General features: G+C 40.9%; 1 protein-coding gene across 6 annotated transcripts in view; it reads left to right on the top strand.

Annotated features, from left to right (window-relative positions):
• LOC108677142 (transcriptional coactivator YAP1) overlaps positions 1 to 14,846 on the top strand; it is a 69,476-nt gene that overhangs the window by 37,689 nt on the left and 16,941 nt on the right. The window lies entirely within an intron of this gene.

Below are 14,846 nucleotides of genomic sequence, written 5' to 3'. Positions count from 1 at the left end.
ACAGATCGAATACTACGTGCAGCCAGTCAAGCAAGTGGCACGCCGCAAAAGAGTAACGAGCACACTCAGTAGAAAGACGTGTCAATAATAAAATCGCCGCGTCAGCAAGAACGAGACGAGAGAATGGGAGCAACGCACGTGCAAGGCAACAGAGCAAACAACAAGCAATCGAGGAGCTCTTAGGCACCACACAACCTGCTCTCGTGGATGCTCAGTTAACACTCAGCTATACTGTATATTAGAAAATATTGTATTCCGATCCGTAGTAATCCCCATATCTACTGTAAACAATTTATTTATCAGTGTGCTAAAACTCCATCTTTCTGATTTACTGATTCTATTTGAAATAAAGGATCTCGAATTACTTTTGGACGAAAAAAAAAATAAATCGCCATGTGACTTGGACTTCTGATACCGACTTTGTCTCGCGGTCATTGTCATGACTTCACCTTGTGGGTGTGGTCTAAATGGACACCCCTTCGCCTTGTGGGTGTGGTCCATGTGGGCATCCCTTCACCTTGTGGGTGTGGTCCTTGTGGGCATCACTTCACCTTGTGGGTGTGGTCCATGTGGGCATCCTTTCACCTTGTGGGTGTGGTCCGTGCGGGCATCACCTCACCTTGTGGGTGTGGTCCGTGTGGGCATCACTTCACCTTATGGGTGTGGTCCGAGTGAGCTGACACCAAGCTTTATGAATGATGTTGTGTTGGAAAAACTTCACCAATGGGTTGAACACACGGAGTTTGGCTGCATTTATTCGGTGTGGGTGTTGCAGTGTGCCACACAAAGAACTCACCACGCAAGGGTGTGGCTGCAGTGGGTGTGGTAGCGAGTGCCCCACACGCGGGCGGGGCTGCAATGCGGGATCGGGCAGCGGGTCCGCAAGTCATCGCGCACGTGGCAGCGGGGCGGCGGCCTGACCGTCTGACCTCATCCCTGTTGGTGTTGTCAGGCCGGTGATGGCCGACCGTCTGACAGTAAAGGTCACCGATGTAGCGCTCATGTTTTCAATCAAGTTGTTACTGCAATGCCGCCGTTCTATTGCATTTCATGCAATGCAATGGATATTTACAAAGACCACTGAAGACATAGTTCTTAATGCCCGCGTCGTGTATTCGTGTACTAATGATAAAACTGTTCGTACTTGAACTGACGGTTAGTGAAAAGTGATAAAGCGAAGCACGGCAAGCTGAATCTGGGAATATACTCGTTCATGTTAAGCTGATTTTGAGCGAACTTTAAAAAATAAAAATCATACGTACGTATTCATTTGAAGCTTATATTTATTTGTTACACTTTATTGCGCGAGTGAATATTATAGGATGTGGAAGTACATTTCCTCTCATCGTGCACATGGTCTTCCGCGTCGACCTTTGCCCTGCCTGGACTTTGGCCGCTCCTGGAGCTCCACGTCGCTGTGAGGACAGCATCCAGGAGTCGGTGTTATTTTCAATGGGAAATATCTTGGGCGTTAGCTGATTTAGACACACGTTCAACTAGGCGGTGAAGTGCAGTTATTTACTTGCGGATTTTGTGGTGAGGACGGCGATAAAAACGTCAGGAATAAAAACTAGTCTACTGATGAACCACCTGACGAACCACCTGACGCAAATTATTTGCTTTAGTTGGATTGAGTTGAAACCAATAACGTCAACGGAATTATTAGCTGCTGGCAGCTAACTAGTTGAAGCTTTTATTTAACATATGTTGTCATTTGACACTAAAAGATGTTTGCTATCAGCTTCTGGCAACTTGTTGACAATGTTTACTACAGATTGGAGGCTTTCATTAAACTGGAAGTAAATATAACCTCCTGGCGGTAATTTACAAATTTACGTGGTAATGCACTTGTGGCAGCAAAAATTAGAAATTATTAGTGGCTTTTAGGTACCCAGTGCCAAGATAGAGGTTTCCTTTTATATTTATGTTAACTTTTACTATATAAAACCCATTGTGTAAAATTTTATAAAAATGAAGTAATATAATGATTGTTTTGATTAAGCCGTACGCAATGACAAAATTTATGTGAAAATGGTAACGTGCTTCTTGAGTCTTGATCGACATCATTTGGGTAGGTACTCCTTAGCTCTTTCAACATGGGGCGAGCGATGCAGTTAAAGAGAAGCAGCATAGTGGTAAAAGTAACTTTGATGCCACGGGACCGGTGTTTCTGGCTAACTTGAATACTATACGTATATGTACAGAACACAGCGCTGTGTGTTGCAGTGCATGCACACGGCGCTGTGTGTTGCAGTGCACACAGCGCTGTATGTTGCAGAGCACACACAGCGCTGTGTGTTGCAGAGCACACAAAGCTCGTGTCAGCAGCTGTTGAACAACACAGCTCCATCGGTTCCCGGGAATGTAGCATCTCTCGCTCGAAGGTATTCAACAATATTTGGTTAGTGAAGATTTGAAGCATAAATTCCTCAGGGCCGTGTTTAGCTTTGACATTTCTGACGTTTTTACCCGCTGCTGCCGGATGAGTACGTTCCGACTGTGACATTCAATTCGTTTTGCGCCGCCGTGAACAATTTGCTTGACTCAAATAGCTCCGCTCGTGTGATTTACTCGCAACACCGCCCTAAAAAAGTCCTACTTTCAACATAACACGCCCAGAGTTGCTTTATAAGATATAAGTTCTAATTCTATCATCTGATGAATATTAGAGTAATATTCTTGCTGAAGGATCTATACTTTCATGTTAACATTAACTTAACTTAACGTCATGTGAGCGGAGCTAAAGTTTATAATTTGCTGTCGACTGGAATAATAACCTTGTGAATATATCTCTAAAAATAATTGAACATTTCTCTGAACAGCAATGGGGCCAAACTGAAAAGTTCACAGGTATCGCTGTTACTGTAGATGCTATCGCATCTCACATCAGCCGTAAATCAATTACTATTTAGAGTGTGAGTCCGTACTGATGGCAGTTAGTCGGGAATATGCGAGCAAAGACTCTTACTAACTTGCACTCTGTCGGAAATTTGGGAGCAGAGACGCTCGCTTGACTAACTTGCTCTTAGTCGGGGTTTGAGAGCAAAGACGCTCGCTTGACTAACTTGCTCTTAGTCGGGGATTTGTGAGCAAAGACGCGCATTTGACTAACTTGCTCTTAGTCGGGGATTTGTGAGCAAAGACGCGCATTTGACTAACTTGCTCTTAGTCCGGGATTTGCGAGCAAAGACTCGCTTGACTAACTTGCTCTTAGTCCGGGATTTGCGAGCAAAGACGCTCGCTTGACTAACTTGCTCTGAATAATTTTGATACGGAACACGCGTGTTCAGCGGTATCGTTGAATTGCTTGCTATTTATTGCACCTCTATTTTCTCGCATTCTGTATTCAAGCAAGAATAGATGAATGCATGCATGCCCTTATACGTATAAGTATTGAAATGTTATATTCAGCTTCATGCCGATTTCGTTGTTTAGATTACAAGCAATATTTGTTTGAAATCTTAACTCTGTATATATTGCATATGCTTGAACAGAACCAATCAAGTTTTACTTTCTCACTCAGATTCACTATAATTTATAGAAAATTTAAAAACTGAGTTACGGTTGCTTATTTCTTGATTGTAACCTAAGAATGTTCGCGCAAAGGCCAGCAAATTATCACGATATAGCGATTCATGCTATCCATGCCTATATATAATGATTAAGTTAAGGTTACATCCCGCGTTATATAGTGTCGAGTGAATGAACTGCGTACCTATAGATATATTGTTGTCCTGGCGTGATTATTGTTTTTTGCATGATTTGATGCGTTCAATTAATGCTCGTTCTGTTATCTGTGGTGAAATTTGAGTTTCAAGGAAAGGACGAAGAAAAATTGTCCTTCACTAAAGATAATTATATTTTATTTCCTGGTATCCTTGGTACATCATTGCAAGTTGAGATAGTGAAACTGAACCTGCAGGTGTAGCCGCAGGGCAGCCGAAAGCATGAAATTGCATTCACTTTTCACGGTTTATCAGTGAATTAATTCATTATCGACTTGCTAATCATTCAGCTACCAGCCGATGTAAAATTCGTTGATCTAACTGTGAATATATTACACATGTTTTGATAAATTCGCACAGCATTCAAAATGTGCTAAGGATTTTTTTTCATATTAGATTGAAATAAATTTTGTTTATGACTTGGAGAAATGAATGAATGGGAACTTATGCGTGGTGATTCTTTCTTGCACCTTAGAGCGAAAACATAGATCATCCCTATTTTATACAAATGCACTTCCTGCTTGAAATTCTGCGCACGTGTCTAATTTCTCATCCATATCATCCATATCCAAATATCCTCATATATGTATATTCCAGCAATAATTTTCAAGGTGTTATTAATCATTTTAAGGTTCAGGTGCCCATTCTATCTCTAAATTATCTTGCTTGATAATACATAATTTGCCTGCATAATCACGCTCGATTTAGGCTGCTATCTGCAATGAAAGTTCGCAGCAGCGGGGACACGTCGGATACTTAAGATCCCGAAAATGATACATAATTGATGATTTGCTGAAAATTATGAAACTATATAGTAAAGCTGGTCTGAATTCTTTTTAGCGAATATTCACTATAAGGTATTGGTTGCAGTGACCAGTGCTCGCCGTCGTGAATTTTATTAAACTTGTATCTTCAACGAAAACTTAATCGCTTCTAACTTTAAGTTTGTTTCTAATTTGATTGATGATTCACACATACACACATAAAAATTGTTTGTTATTGTCTTTATTTTTATGTATCGTCGTTGCTATTACCACATGACAGATATGACAACTTTTACCTGAATGAAAATAAATAATTATCTACTATACCCAACATTCAACTTGATGCTTGTCCTTTCATGCGGACATGGGTTTTTGGCTGGTCGCCTGTTTTGTTTTCAAATGACACTGATTTCGCCGACTGCACTTCTGGTAAAATTTAATGTGTCGTGAATCTGTCGAAGCATCGCTCACGATATAACCGCGATAAGCTGGCAAGCCTCCTTATCACTGGCTATGTAACAATGGGGGAGGCGTACGATGCTATAGTGGCAGTTCTGCACTGCAACTCTCCACTGAGCTGTCATCTGTGTTGCGATGCTCCAGCATCTCTCCGCGCTCTGCACTGCAACTCTCCACTGAGCCGGCATTTGTGTTGCGATGCTCCAACTTGAAGAAACTTAATTCTTTACATTATATATATAGAATTATTGTTCTTTAGGGACTTACTTGCATAAAAACAGTACCTAGTTAGATACGTAAAAAAATTGTGGACTAATGGTACAGGTGGGCAATATTCATAAAATTCAATTAGAAAATTCAAATGCCGACATTAATGTAATTCTACCCTGTATGTGATTATATATGTTTCTGTGGAAGTATTAAGTGAATTTTTTTCTTACGAATGGGTATTATTTGTCTCTTAACGTATGATTTTGTCAGAAGCATAGCTTTCATAATGAGGTCTGTTTTTCGTTTTTTTTAGTATCTCGAATAATTTAGGAGTGGCTAAAACCAATATTCAAGGAATCATTCTGCAAAGCTGTAAGAATTTCCGAACATAATAATATTGGAAAGAACGAATTGAGTACGTAAAGAAGACGGGTAGTGCGGTGGGCGCTTGAGTACGTGAGGTACATGCGGCGCGAGTGTCGCACATAACCCCTCATTTTGTGGTCGATAAAGCAATGGTGCCTGAACTGCTCGCTCACTCTTCTATAAGCCCATGTTCTCTTGCCGCCACTTACACACCAAATTAGTCTGCGTCTATATTGCACCTGCAGGGAGTATAGCTGGGCCTATATCTTCTAGTGAAGTAGCTGGGTATATTGCACCTGCAGGGAGCATAGCTGGGCCTATATCTTCTAGTGAAGTAGCTGGGTATATTGCACCTGCAGGGAGTATAGCTGGGCCTATAGCTTCTAGCGTGGTAGCTGGGTATATTGCACATGCAGGGAGTATAGCTGGGCCTATAGCTTCTAGCGAAGTAGCTGGTATATTGCACCTGCAGAGAGTATAGCTGGGCCTATAGCTTCTAGCGAAGTAGCTGGTATATTGCACCTGCAGGGAGTATAGCTGGGCCCATAGCTTCTAGTGAAGTAGCTGGGTCTTTATCACCTGTAAGGAGTATAGCTATGTCCTATAGCGCCTGCAAGACGAATAGCTGGAACTGAAGTTTCCGGCAAAGTAGCTCGGTCTGTAGAACTTATGGAGAGTATAACTGGCTTGTTTATAATGGCCTATATATATCATTTAAACGATGTTACTGTTCCTCCAGTTGGATCCATGTCATTCATAAAGAAGCAGCTGGCACCGAAACGAGACGTCATCTAGATTTTAAAGCGAAGTAGTTAGCTCATCAACTGGACACTATAACGAAGTATAGTTGATACACCGATTGGCCACCATCTAAAACGAAGTAGCTGGCTCATCAACTGGATACCATCTATAATAAATTAGCTTTGACTGCAAACGATTTGCCATCTCACACCTATCAGGTATTTTTTTCCTGTAGCGGAACTATAACTCGACGTTTTATAATGTATAACGCGTTAGGAAGCAATTTATTTATATTTATGCAAAATTGTGTTCCAATGAACATTAATAATAGGCTGCCTGCCTATTTGTATTGTTGACTTACCTCCTTCTATCTTTACTCCAACTTAGCGAACAAGCAATTCGAGTGAGCATACAGCTCAGTTATTGAGTGCCTCCGCACTGAACTTCTATCAGTCCATCATCAGCGTTTTTAATTTCGTAAATATATTCGCGCGCTCTATGATCCGTGCCTTAATTGCTTGCTCGTGGCGTTGACGGAATTCTTTATGGTCGTCTCATGCAGCAGTCGCGTTCAAAGCCCCAATAGACGGCTCTAACTTGCGCTTGTTAGTAGTCAATAATTTAAGTGTCGCTCATTTGTCCAAGACTGTGACTGGTCGATGCTCTTCGACGTCTATTTACCTCATTGCCAGGCGCTGACTACGGCTTCTGTCAGGCTTCAACCTTGTCACAACTTTATATTAAGTTCTGACGGTTATCGATTGATAGCGTTCAGGCTTATTTATTTCATGAGAAAAGTCTGTTTATCGCGATCGGAAGTTTGTTGATATTATAATTGAAACTCTGCATGAACGTACGGAATTTAATATTAGCTTTTTAGACTAAGAGCTCATTTATTAATACATAAGAAATTAGATATATGTATTTTTTTTGCCTATATGGTTGGGTTGAGTTGTCGTAATTGGAGTTAACGTGTGTCGTGTTTTAACCGTTTTTAGTTACAGCGTAAGTTCCGCCAGGAATTCATTTTTTGGTCCGCGTCTTGTCAGCTTATTGGTCAACTGTATTGTGTGTATTACATACAATATCCAGCTTCCATAGAAAAGAATTAACCCTGTTAGTATCCTTCATTCAGGAATAGGAATGAAATTTTAAATTTGCATTGCGATTTTGCTGTTACTGAACTATTGCCACGCAGTCTGACTGGCAGATAAGCGTGACAAATTTGTACATTCAATAAGAGGTGCCCGGGCTAATCAGTCATCGCACCAGCACTCCCTCATTTGCGCTCACTGGGTAATCAATTGAGTGGAGGGACTGCGTGCAGTGGCTGCTATTGTGTGAAGTGCTTCTGAAGGCCTACTGTGTGGGTAGTTCTTGAGTGGGGCTTTGCTTTTAACATGGTTTGCTATCACTCACCGCCGCCTGCTAGATCAGTGGCGACATCCGTCAATGTTGACGACAGTGCCGCTGCCTCTGATTGATTATACCAAATGATTGAATAATTGTTAATTTAAGTTGATAAGTAACACTAAGTGTTGATTTTTGTGTCACGGTTCACTGCTTGTGATACTATCAGCATCTTTTTTCGCTTCGCTGGCGGCACTCATCTTGCCAATATTGGTCGATTTGCATCCATCTCTCAGCTTTGAGTGAATCCAGGTTATTTTTCTTGTGTCAATGCTGGCGTGTTGGCCATAATTCTTTCGTCTGATAACATATGTTCAAACCAGCACTCATGGTATGGGCCTAAATCTATTGCCGCTAAGAATATCTGCCCTTGCTTGTTCAGAATAGGTATTTAGCACCTTTTTATCAACTTTCAAGAATCTCACGCTTGTTTTGGCGTTGAATATTTTGGTTTCCGAGAAAATGTTTTTTTTTGTGTGTGTGGGACTGTTGTACTTAGAGTTCGATGTCATTAGACCTTGTATGCCTGCTGCAGATAACTGGTGTTCGTTTATCGTGATTTATTAGTGTAGCGTCATGCATACAAAATCGACAATACCTGCTAAATCGTCGCTGAAAGGCACCCTGTGAATCGAAAGTCACTCACTGCTTACTAGGCCCAAGGAATCACGTATATCTCACTTTTGCATGTTCGGATCACAACATAAAACGCAGAGGTTATAGTATTATATTCTGGATGCACATGGCAGTCAGTATACATTCGTATGAAAGTCCACAATAATAGAAAAAAATATAGCTTCACTCCGGTACACAATGTACATTATTCAATAGGTACATTAAATGTATACAAATGCCAAGTTACACCCATGCACTCGGTCTTTTTGAGGCAGCAATGAACTTTTATACTGTAATTGATTGGATTTATAATTTGAAGTGTTTCTGCCCTTCGATCTTGTTGGTATTCGAGAAAATATATCGCGATTAAAATACATTTTCGACAACTAACACTAAGAAACAAATTCTCGAATAAACGTCTTAAATCCGTTTTTAGTCAAATTAATGTCCCATCGCATGTTTTTTTAAGGCCTAGGTCCATCGGTTACTGCTTTATAAATACTTGGCATTTTTACTTTCGAACTCGGAATGTTATTTTAGTGAGTAGCTGGCGGCTTAATATTAGAGTTGGTTTTTAACATCGCTCACACATTTGGCTGAGCTCATCATCATCATCGTAAATACTTGAGTGGCGAGAAACGTCATGTCGCAAAAGACTTGCCATTTGTCCAGGCCCATGTGCCGACACGCAAGCTCGTTTTTACTGCAGCTCGACAGATTGTAGGCCGTTCGTGTTATAGACGCCACATTGTCCAAGTATTCAACTTATAACTCGGGTAGTAGGAGTGTAGTGGGTCTCAGTTGCCTCCTCGCTCGCCGTTTATCTATTTTATAGCTCGAAGTCCGCTCGCGGCTTCTTGCATTTTTCTCTGCATGTTACGACTGCAATATGATCGTAATAGCATTTTATTATTTGTAAAAGTTGTGCTGATGTAGTTAAGATTAATACCTGCCCTGTACTTATGAAACTGCGGTTTTTCGCCGTTGATATGCATAATATTTGTATCGTACTAATTTTTTTTTCTCGTTGATTTGTCGAGGAATAAAATTCTCGAATTCAACTGCATGTATGAAAAATAGCATGCGTGCCGAGATTTATGCTTGTTTCAGAACTAACATACGACCTTCCGAGGAAGTATCGCTTCCGAGCAAGTGTTGTTCAGCATATTCTTCATGAACGGTGTTCAATTAACGTGATTGAAAGAGCCATTCATCTGCTCCAATGATAGTAATCTATTGTGACGAAATTACATATGCACGCACATTTTAGTCTGTGCGTATAACAGCCGCTCATTTTTCGTGACATTTCGAGCAAATAATCATCATCATCACCAGCATACCCTGTTTTAAAATTATCATTCGTCAGCAAAAACCAGGACCTAACCATGTTCATAAAATTATTACCGAGTTTCTTGTTGATTGTTGAGTTGATCGATGGCGCTGTCGCGATCTATCAACTCCGCCTCGTCAGTCGCTCACGCTGCATGTGTCTTTGTTTAATTTGTCCGTGACTCCAAGTTTCGTTTAAATCCGTCCTATAGTTGGTAGGCTTGTCCGCCTTCTCATAAATGTGCGATCCTTTCCGTACTTTCGCGTGAGCATAAAAGTTTACCTGAACAACTCATGCGCATGCAAACCTGCTCGTCATATGTCGATTTTTAATCATTTATTAATTCCTGTGATTTAATAGTGAGGATTCTCTACCTATAAATGTTTTTTTTATTCATCACTTTTGTTTCAAAAAAAAACTTCATATATTATAGATCAATATCTTGAATTAGGCGAAGTTCAGTATCTTTAATTAAATTAGGCGGGCTTTTTTCGTAACATTTTTTTGCAGAAGACGAGTGGCTCAATCTGTGTGCACAGTGAATTGTTTATGCCATCATTTATGTGAACATTGCCGGGCAGGGCTGCCTAGTTATTTAATGACCCCGTAAACCTTTGTCTCCGTGACTTTATATTGTGAGAATTAGAGTGATGCGTGTGGCCCTTGCCTGACTATAACCCGATGATTGTGTCTGATTAAGCCACGAGTGTCACCAAATTTACGACCTCTCAGTGTCACTCTTGACCAAAGCCTAATTGGCACTATGACCAGTGACTGTATGTGCCACCGCTCGCATAATTACTTAATGGCAGTGCCAGACCCCTGTAAGTGACGGCTCGGCGCTCCCGCCCGTCTTGTTAGCGAGTGATTTAGCATGTGCCAAGACTGGTCTTTTTGGTGACACTCTAATCCCACTTATCGCTGCTGCCTCTTCCGTTATTGTTTCATATCTATCCATGAGATATGTACTCAATTGCTTGATTTCACTTCTTTACTTAGTCTAGCAATTATTTTTCTTGATCCTGATGTTTCTTCTAATGTTCTTCGAGTAGCCTTGGGGTCCAGTTTACGTAGTTTCTTGAAAGCGCTCTTGCTTCTTTGTCCTTTTTAGAAGAATGAAATTTTATCTCTAAAATGGCACCGTGTGTCTATGGTGCGCACAGAGCTCCTCTGTGAAAAAGCTTCAAATATCCTAATGAATTCGCTTTTTTCAAAGCTATGTAACCTTTGACTGGGATGATCTTGACCGGATCGCACCTAAAAGATTTAGATGTCAAGGGTGCGTTTCATCCGCCACCCTCACTTTTGTCTGGTGACCATGATTACTGGGATTCTTTATGGAGTCCTGATTCTAAATGGAATCAAATGTCACTCAGATAATACAAGAGGTTAAGATGAAATTGCACTGAGATCCTGACGCGACTGTGTAACGACTGGTGGTATTAGTGTAAATTCTAGGGAACAGAGAAACGAGCAGTTGCGTTCCTGCTGGCCGATGACCATGATATGCTCATTTACGTGTATATATATATACATACTTAGCGGTTAATTCTTTCATTGCCCTCTACTGCTCTCGTCTTGGCTGTCGAACATACTCATTAGTCTCATTATAACCGATTTATATTATAATCATTAAAACAAATTATCATCCACTCTGAGTTTAGATCCAAAATGGAAGGGAGATGATGACATTTTAGTTTAAGAATACGAGGGTATCTGCGCTATGGACACATACTTTTAGAAAAAGTTAAGAGATCGTAAGTTCATCATCCAATCATTGACGGCCTTTCAAGCAAAATCCACTAACCATAGACAAGAAAATAGAGCGTAAGTACTTACGTGCACTTAGCAAGTTTTGAAAGTATGGCCCCTGCTGAGCTCTAGCGCCGCGTGCTGGTGCCCGCGTGGCTGCGGGGTTCAATGCCAGGGCCTTTCCTGGTGTCCGGCTCCCCGCTGCCTCTGCAGCTGGATCAAGGGCGAGCGGGGCAAGGGTCACGCGAGTTGGTCATGTGTTTATCTTCGATTTTTGTAGGCAGCTATCTTTTTTGTTCGGCTTTATGATACACTTTGGCAATATGCTCGGTGATAGACTTTCACTTTTAGGCTACAAAGTTTCGGCCGGTTTTTGTGTTTTTCAATCTATTTTGTAATTATTGTTACTAAACTTGTGCCTCTGATTTGTCTTTATTGATTGTGTCCCCTATATTTTTCCACCTTCTTCATGCGGCTACTGTCGTCGAGCAGTTAATTACTAGTGAATGCCCTCGTCCAACTATCCAGCTACTACACTCGAGACGGTCGATTAGCTGTAAATTGAGTCCTTTTCCGATACCTTAGATACTTTTTCCTAGAGTTTCCTTATTTCCTGTTACTGGAGTTCTGTTTTCGAATTGCTTGTGTGGTCCGTCCGACATATTCTTCAAATATATAACTGATTACTAGACGATTTGGGACACGTTTACTGAAAACTGACTTCCTAGTACCGGTAGCTCATTTCAAAAATACAGGCCGTTTGTTATTTTAGACGAGCACGCAATTGGAGGGCAATTGATTTGTTCGAGGCCACTTCCAAGTTTACTGTCAGTATTTGTATGGGACACTTTAGTGAACTGGACCTGGGGTTGCTCATTTTATCTGCCTGAACGATTTGACATTCATAATTGTGAATCGTCTTCTTGCGTAAAATATTTTGCAAATCAATCAAACGCGGATGGATTTCAACTAAATTGGTTTTCCACGCCTGATTTATTGTATTTATTTTGCAGATGAACCTTAACGAACTCGTATGTATGCATGTGCAAGAAATTACACATTTTTGGTTGGTCTCACGTAGATTTTAAGGATTTTTTAAAGCATCTTGTTTTGTCACCAGTTGCGCAATGCAGCGAACACCTACTTTTTCCAGTTCAACAGCTTGGTGCCGTCACCATAAGGACATGATAGAGCTACTTGGTGATGGTTCAGAGGCAAACAAGGCTTTGGTGTCTCGACTTTACGATGAAATTATTGAGAAAATCGCCGTATTAACGTAAATAAATCAGTGACAGGGAATTCATTCGAAAGACGGCGAATAAAATTGAAGCTATCGTACAGGTCGTCTTTATTGTTTCGAAGATATCGAGTACTGATTGCATCACCCGGAGAACATTTATTGGTAGTGAGGTCATGAGAGGTTCAGTAGGACACTTCCTGGATTGTTGGTGGTGTTCCAGACTAAGAATCCAGAAGAGTCGCTGTATAGTTGGAGAAAAGTGCATCGGAGGGGTCATCTCGTGAGCGAGTTATTTGGCCAAGGCCTTAGTGCTCTCTAATCAGCACAAATTTACCCTTTGTGCTCTTATACGCTCATTTCCAACATGATTTAATGCTGAAAAAAGCGTCGTCTTTTTGAGTTTTGCATTGTTATTTATATTTCACGATGCAAAGTGAGGATATTGTAATTAAAATCTGTTAGTGTAATAATGCAATTGTTAAGTAGAAATATACAATTATTTGTTCTTGTTACAGTGTGACCTGTGAGTCCCGAACTTGATATTAGACATATGCAATCCAAACCTAATCCATCCATATTAAGTCGTCGCTATAAACAACCTAATGAACGATTTCTATTTATAAAGCTCGAATAATTGCAGTCAAGGTCAACGGGTGTCCATGCGAACATTTTAATCGTCAACCACACGTACATATCTTCTGCTGGAGCTTGATTTGGCCGGTGGGAACGGCTGAGAGATGTTGTGCCGTACATGTGTGTGTGTGTGCGTGTCTGGTGAGGCTGAACAGACGCATTCTTGTGGTTTTTAAGGGGAGGGAGGGTCTGCGGATCCCCACTCTCGCCAAGTCCCCCCTTCTCCCCCCTCCTTCTCCAAATCTTGCACTTCGCCACCCTTGGACTCATGAGTAGTATTTACTTTAACTTTATGTCAAAAAGAGTATTTACGTACTATGGAGAGAAATTTATAGGCCCTCTGCCATGCAAATCGAAATAAGATGTGCGAATAAGATAAACGCAATACTTCTTCACGAAATGTGCCGGCCTTCCACTGATTTGACTCTACAACCATGAAGAATAATGGCTTAGTTGAAATGAAGAGGTTCCCACGAATGAAATAGGAAAGCGTTATCATTCATACTTTAGATTTTGGTTTAATCTTTGCTGCAGCTTTACATCAAATCTGGATGGGATCAAGATTGACTGAATAAACTCTTGGGGGACTTTGGATACGTAGAGAAAATAAAAATTACTAGTGCTGGACTATGAATAATAATCGGCCCATGCATAGCCCCATATTAATTTGCTTCTTGACTTACCTTCATTCGTACTATCTGAGACGCGAGGCATATTCTACTTGTACCAAGTTTTCAATGAGCTCCGCTAAGCTTACGATTCGCTTTGAATTTTAGAATGAATAGTTGTAATTGAATTAAATTTTAAGTACAAGTATTCCCTTATAATTATTAATTAGTTGTATTAATTTATGTTCACTGTTATTTCTTCTAATTAATAAACCAAGAATGATCTAACAGACACTAAACTAATAAATAATGAAGCAGTGATATGTTTAAACTTTGTTGCCGTTGTATCAATCATTAGCGTTGCACTGCGGCCTCGGCTATCCGAGCTTTGCCTTGGACGACCGTTAGGCTCGCACGGACCTCTGACGGGCTGGGGGGGAGGGGTGGTGACGGGAGGGGGTAACCTGACCTGGCCCGCTCCCCCAAATTTGGGGGATCTTTTGTGGTCCCGTGGGGCTACTTCCCCATCTCTAAATGTGGTTGTCTTCATGTTACCACGTGAACTTGTGTCACGTTACAAGCCCGCGCTATGTGAACTTAGTGTCACGTTACAAGCCCGCGCTATGTGAACTTAGTGTCACGTTACAAGCCCGTGCTATGTGAACTTAGTGTCACGTTACAAGCCCGTGCTATGTGAACTTAGTGTCACGTTACAAGCCTGTGCTATATTTTTTCACACCATGAAACAATGCATCTTACAGATGGAGCTGCAGAATATTTTAATATTCGAATGTTAGCTTTCCACGCAAAATTGTTTCAGTTAGCAACATTAGATTATATTAATGCCGAAAATTCCACAATCGTCTTCACTGAAATTGAATGGTCTAAATTCGTTATGAAGATGACAGATTCACGGATCAGAAACAAAAAAGAAAATACTTCAAAAATGATTATTCCTTTGTTGACGCCGAAAAGGGGTTCCGAAAAGTTATG

This window comes from Hyalella azteca, unplaced genomic scaffold (assembly GCF_000764305.2).
Source record: "Hyalella azteca isolate HAZT.00-mixed unplaced genomic scaffold, Hazt_2.0.2 contig1311, whole genome shotgun sequence".
Lineage (NCBI taxonomy): Eukaryota > Metazoa > Arthropoda > Malacostraca > Amphipoda > Hyalellidae > Hyalella > Hyalella azteca.
The sequence above is the reverse complement of the archived record's forward strand: the minus strand, read 5'-3'. Positions and strand labels throughout refer to the sequence as shown.